The sequence below is a fragment of the Bidens hawaiensis genome, unplaced genomic scaffold (assembly GCF_021521415.1).
Source record: "Bidens hawaiensis isolate Kalapana, Puna unplaced genomic scaffold, B.hawaiensis_p1.1 tig00012141_1, whole genome shotgun sequence".
NCBI classification, from domain to species: domain Eukaryota; kingdom Viridiplantae; phylum Streptophyta; class Magnoliopsida; order Asterales; family Asteraceae; genus Bidens; species Bidens hawaiensis.
In genome coordinates this window covers 327,479-333,914 of record NW_027491978.1, presented here as the reverse complement: position 1 = coordinate 333,914, position 6,436 = coordinate 327,479, and positions in this window count along the sequence as shown.

The following is a 6,436-nucleotide window of genomic DNA, read 5'->3' as shown; positions in this document are numbered from 1 at the left end:
TACCTCGGACCTATAGTACGAGAATAACCTTGGTATATATAACTAGATCAACGAACTAGCTTTAGACCTTTAGTCTATTTCGTATAGCTTTAACCTTGATGAAAACATTTGGACCTTTAGTCCTTTTATTTATTTACCATTTATATGCTACGTTTCTTCTTCAGGAAGAAACGTCTATTCTGAGTTTCTTCTTCAAGAAGAAACATTAATTTCATAATTATAATCTCTTGTATTATATTTCTTAGTCATAAAGAAATACTATTTTTGACTATAACTTTTGCTTAAGAAAAGTGATATTATACTTAATCGTAATCAAGGTTTGGCTATAACTTCGACTATGGTCTTAAGCCATTTATAATAATATAATAATAACTTAGGCAGAACCCCTTACCTCGCACGGGTATTCGGAGTTAGATTTCCTAAGTTTATACGGGCGGCACTTCTACTCTATCTGCACGTTTCTCGAGGCGTTCTTGATCCACCTTCCTTGGCACGCAAATCGAGGCAATGTTCGGTCGCCGGGTCGTGCACGTACTTCGAGACGGAATGTCGGGTTACTTTCGGGTGGCACGAACTTCGAGGAAAATGCCGGGTTTATGGTACGGATTACGATGTGTTATTTGTCGAGTCGGTGGCACGCAAAACGATGTTCGGCACGCAAACCGAGGTAGAGAGAGTAAAAATCTAGAGAGAGAGTGGAGGTGTGCATACAAATCAGCCGATCACCCCCTATTTCTTCCTTCGTCGCGCATCGCGATACCCATATTTCTGAGATCTTGCCACGTGTCGCCACGTGGTCTGACACGTTCTGCCATGTATCAACAGTGTGATACATGTTGATGTGTCATCACGGCCCATCGCGATACGCGATGGCCGTCTCCTTCGACTCATCGCGTAGCGCGATGGGTTCCTGGATATTATTATTCACTTTTGGTCCTTCATCTTTTGCAGCTTATCACTTCTGGTCTAATTCTCGTTATCCAAAAATACTAAGGCGGCTCGCGGCGATGCGAAGTGCAAAGTGCGCAATCAAAGCGCCACAATGCGCCCTTCTCCGTCGCCGTCGCCATCGCCCTCGCCCGAGCCCGTGCGCGTGCGCGTCGGGTGCTACGTACCCTCCGCTAGGACCACTTGGTGCATGATATTCATAAAAGAATATAACTATGGAAAATCTCTTCCTTATAAAGAGCTTCCATTTCTTTACCACTTTCCATGTGAGATGGATTTCATCTCACTTATTTAGACCTTAGTGGAATGCTTCCACTTTCTTACGTCTTCCAATGTGGGATGGAATTTCTTTTCATGTAAGTAAACTTAACTTAGGAAATATTTTTATTTCCTTATTTTTCTTATAATTCCTTTATTTAATATTTTTCCATTACTTATCTTGAGATTATTTTTGATCCCTCAACTTTCCTAAGTTGTCAAATTTGGATCGCAATTTTGTGGATGTTACATAATTCCCCTCCCCACACTTGAATCTCACATTGTCCTCAATGTGACAAGATTCATGGAAATATATAAATCCTAATTGAGTATTATGGGTAAAAATGGAGAGTTACTTCCCTATGGGTCAACGAAATTTCGACAGAGCGTCCCCTGTTTTTCGTCCGTTTTCCTGTTTTTGTACCTGTATAATATAAAACTGCAAACATCCACAAACAACCAAGCATAAACTGCTGAAAATTGGGTATGGAATCATCCATCCCTTGCCCTATCGGGCTAAATTAGTACCTAACATAATGTCTTTGGCACCCATGGCCATAAAGATATCCAAACCAACATACAAATAAACAAACAAGTATGACGGAAAGTAAATTGTTTAAAAACACACATCATAAGTTCATGAAATACTACCAACCCATGCCCGTGTCCGACCTACCAGTGCCGCCAGTCATCAGTTACCCGTGTCCGGTTCAAATGGTCCCCACTGCCTATCCATGCGATGGCCCAAACGATCAATCTCTCGCCTTGTCTCTGCATATTCGGCTGCTCGCTGTGCATCTGAGGCAGCCATCTGCTCTGTCATCCTGTCAAATGAGGAGGTAGTGTTAGCTGAAAATTGATCAATAAGTCCATATATACCCTCGAGAGAGTATCGGCTATCGTGTGACGAACTAGGACCGACCCCTGATGAAGATGGGCCTCCACTATGATGGTAAGTTCGGCGGCGGTGTTGTCTGGGTGGTGATTGTCGTATCTCATGCACATCCTGTATCATCATCTCTTCCGGGTCTTCTGGGTCCCAAACTTGGTTGTTCTTATCACAAAATCTCCACACACCAGGGCTGATTTACTGAATCATCTGCATGCTTTCACAGTAATCAAGGTTGAGAGCTATCGGGTTTGGACTTGGTGTTCCTTTTGTGTCTGCACCATAAGCCTTGTAGAGGTTGTGGATCCAGGAACCATCGAAGATCGGGGTATTTCCTCAGGCAGTGGCATTCGTCATGAAAAGTTTGCAAAATAGCATAGTGATATTGCATGGTAGTTCGTTTTTCATGCAGTACAATGCCCAAAGATCCCTCAGGTTGACAACCCCTTCACTCTGTCCTCTATCTGTGACAGTGTGACTCAGCAAACGGTGGATGTACTTCATGAGCGGGTCACGCAGTGCTGTGCTTTTTGAAACGCTCGGTCTATACTTTGCTGTTCCATAACTCAACTGCTCCCAAGCTTCTTCCCTTATGGCACCTGCTTCAACTTCATCATGTTTTAGCTTTTAGATGATTCTATTCCTTTTTACTAATTACTTTTACATTATTCCTATCTTTGTCAACTTTTAATCATTCTTTCAAATCAAAGGATTATTAATTTTCTAAGTGTTGTTCTTACAAAGTTTTCCATTTTAGTAACTTTATTATTTGGTAATTCTAATTAACTTAATTCTTCCACTTTGATTAAATACAATTATATGTTTAATTCATTCAATTAGTTTGATAGGGTTTCATACATCCTAAATAATCTATTTCCATTTATTATTTCAATTCTCTATTTAACAAAGTTTCTATCTTTAGTAAGTTGTTGTTTATCTCAACAATTTTTTTAACTAATCCAAGTTTCTAATCATTCATTCTATCTTGTTTTAAGTTGTTATTAATCACCTATTGATTTCATCTATTACAAGTATTTATTTAAAAATCCAATTTTCATCTTTTCTTAAATTAAAGTTTCCTTATTTAGTAGTTCAACACTTTTCAAGTTTCAACTATTAAGTCTAACATGCAACATATCTTATTTACATTTAGGTTATACCATAACATCTTTTAATTCAAAAATCCATTCAAATCCTCCTAATTAATCACATATCAAAAATCCCCAATTTTTACAATTATGAACACACTATTGTTTTATCCATTTCTAACAACAATCTAAGTTTATACTAACAAGCTAAAGACCAATAGTTCATCCCAACCTTCAATCTAATACAAACCCTAAAATCAAACTCTTTCAAATTCACCAAAATTTCAAGAGTTTATTAACACTTAACATCAATTCTATTAATCAATATAGAGTCTTTAGGGTGTATGCATGTATGTATTATTGAGTTTTGATCCTCTCGTACATATATACATACACTCATGGCACACATACATATACACATTAACAATCTTTCAAATCAAACTCAAAAACAATAATCCTTGTATATCTATAATCAATCCATGTTACAATACTTACTTGATTTCTTGATTTTGTTAAAGATAGAAATAGTGGATGATGGTGATGTGTGTGTTCCCTAGATTTATTCCTTCCTAATGACTCCTTGATAGCTTATTCCTTCCTATTATCTTCAAATCTCTTAAACCTCCATGGATCTTGATTATGTGTATGTGTGTGTTTAATTGTTGATTTGAATTTGATTTGAATGGTGAAGGGGGTGTTTTGGGCGGTGAGTTTTAAAGGAAGAAAAAGGAGGAGGTGTAGACTGTTGTGTTGGATAATTAGAGTGGTGAGTTGGTGGGTTAGGGTGGTATGTGGAGTGTTTAGTTGGTTAACAAGTGTGATTGTTCTAGAAGGTAATGATTAGGGGTGGAGTTGGAAGAAGGGGAGTGGTACATGTGTGATGGTGAGTTGTCCAAGGTGGGGGCGGCCTAGGGGGGTGGGGGGTATATGAAGGGTTTTGGTTAATAACTAGGTGATTTCCGATTACTCGTTTAACGTATTACGTATTTTAAATATCTAAACGAATTCCGTTTTCAATCATTTTTGTCAGACTTTGAACGAAATCAATTTCCCGAAAGTATGGACCATAAAAACCATTTTCTTGAAAATAGTTTATGTGGGGTCCTTTCCGGGTCTTGTATTGGCTCGTGTTTCCTTATTTTCCAATTTTTTGTGATTTGAGTCTTTCTAAATTATATTTTTATATAGTCTCACATGTTTTCATATATATTTTGAATTTTTGAGGTTTATTCAATCTAATGATTTATTTATTTTCTGGCTCGCTGCCCGAGGTATTTGCACGTTTTTCTCGTTTCGTGCCGAAATTTGAACTTTTTGTTGACTTTGCAAGATAATAAACTTTAATAAAGACAGATTTTATTGATAAAGTGATATCTGGATGGATAATCATGATTACATTAATAAAATTTTTGCCAGATGTTATACTGGTCACGCCAGGTTAGGTTTCCTCCATGTGCGGCGCGGCGTGGGGGGGGGGGGGAGGGGCGTGGTATGCAATTTCTGGTTTTGGTCAGTTTTGGTCCCTGATGTTCCAAAAATGCATTTTAAGCCATTTTAAGTGATTTTAAAGGTTTCTCAGCATTGTTTGACACGTTTAAAAGTTATTAAAATAAAAAATTAGTTAAACCAAGTTTAATGCTACTAAATACAAGTTTTAATTAATACGAAAGATTCAAAATATATCCCCGAGTCGGTAAACGAATACGAATTCGAATACGAAAAATCTAAGATGTTACAACTTTGATGGATACTTTAAACTAAAAAAGAAACGTTGATAAACCTGATAGAAAATAAAATTGCTGGATTGCAAGACGTTGCTTTTATCCTAGGATCAGAGTTTTCAACTATATGGTAAAATGTCCGGTTTATGATTAATTTAGATATTATAATTTTAGGCATTTCTTTTTAGGAATATCTCATAGAATAATAACCAACTTTTAAAAGTGTTCTAATTAGGTCACTCATGTATGTTTTCCTCAAATCAGGTCACTAAATCTTTAAATCGAGTCTCACCGATTTTGTGTGCGTCAAGAAAGAAATGAAGGATAAGATATGGGGGTCGGAATTTGCAATATATGTAGTCTAATTTTAAAAATGTTAATTATATTAAAATTCAAAATTAAAAAATAAAATCCACGTCGCCAACACAAAAAAAAAGATAAAAAGATTTCTTATGTGAAACAAAAAAGAAAAACGCGAAAAAAACATATTAAAATTTTTAATTTAATAAAATATAAAAGTTGAGTGACTTAACTGGAACACTTTTTAAATTTGAGTGACCTAATTGAAACATTTTTTAAACTTGGTTACTATTATATTGAAATTGCCCCTTTCTTTTGCTCCATTTATTTAATTGGTACAATATAGTTTTAGGCATTTTATCCTAGGATCAGAGTTTTCAACTATGTGGTAAAATGTCCGGTTTATGATTAATTTAGATATTATAATTTTAGGCATTTTGTTTTGGACAAAAATCTGTCAAAGATCACGTATTCAAATCTGTTAAGTGAGGTAAGGTGCTAACTCGGTAAAAGCAAGTGTATAATTGTAATTTTGGTGAACACAATGATTTGATCACGAGGGAAAAAGCCCTTAACCAAGATAGTCTTACTTCGGTCAAAACTTATCGAGGTAATCTTGAAGAAATGATGTCGGTCAAGGATTAATAAGCTAATCGTTGGTCGATTCACTCCAATCAAAGATCAACAAGGTAACCTTTGGTCGATGGGTATATGATTATCGTGGTCTCCGGCACAAAAAACCCCCGGACGGTGAAAACTATCACCGTCGAGTTTATTGATTAACAAAAAAGGTATTACAAGTGTTTGTGGAGTTTATGATCGAGATTACAACGAAAGCTAGTGAATATAGAGAGTGTTTAGTTCTGCTCTAGTGTGTGTAAGTACATGTGTGTATCTAGCTCGATTATATCCCGTATATATATAAGAAAAAGTAATTAACAAACTTAACAACTTCATCCTATAAATCCGCTAGTCTTCCTTTCTTCACCAACGTGCTGTTTGACCACGTGCAGATAGCCATTCACTAGCGAATAAAGCGGTAGACCGGGTCTAGATACCGTTGTTATTATTTAAATGTCAATCTTCTAAAGAGTTCGTTCATAATCAGCTATGTTGAATTAGGATCCTGGATCCATGCTCTAGCTAAAGGTTTTCTTGTGAGGATAATTGATGCAAGTTCGTCTTACATTTGATATACCTGTTTAACACATCACCATACTAAACGCAATCAT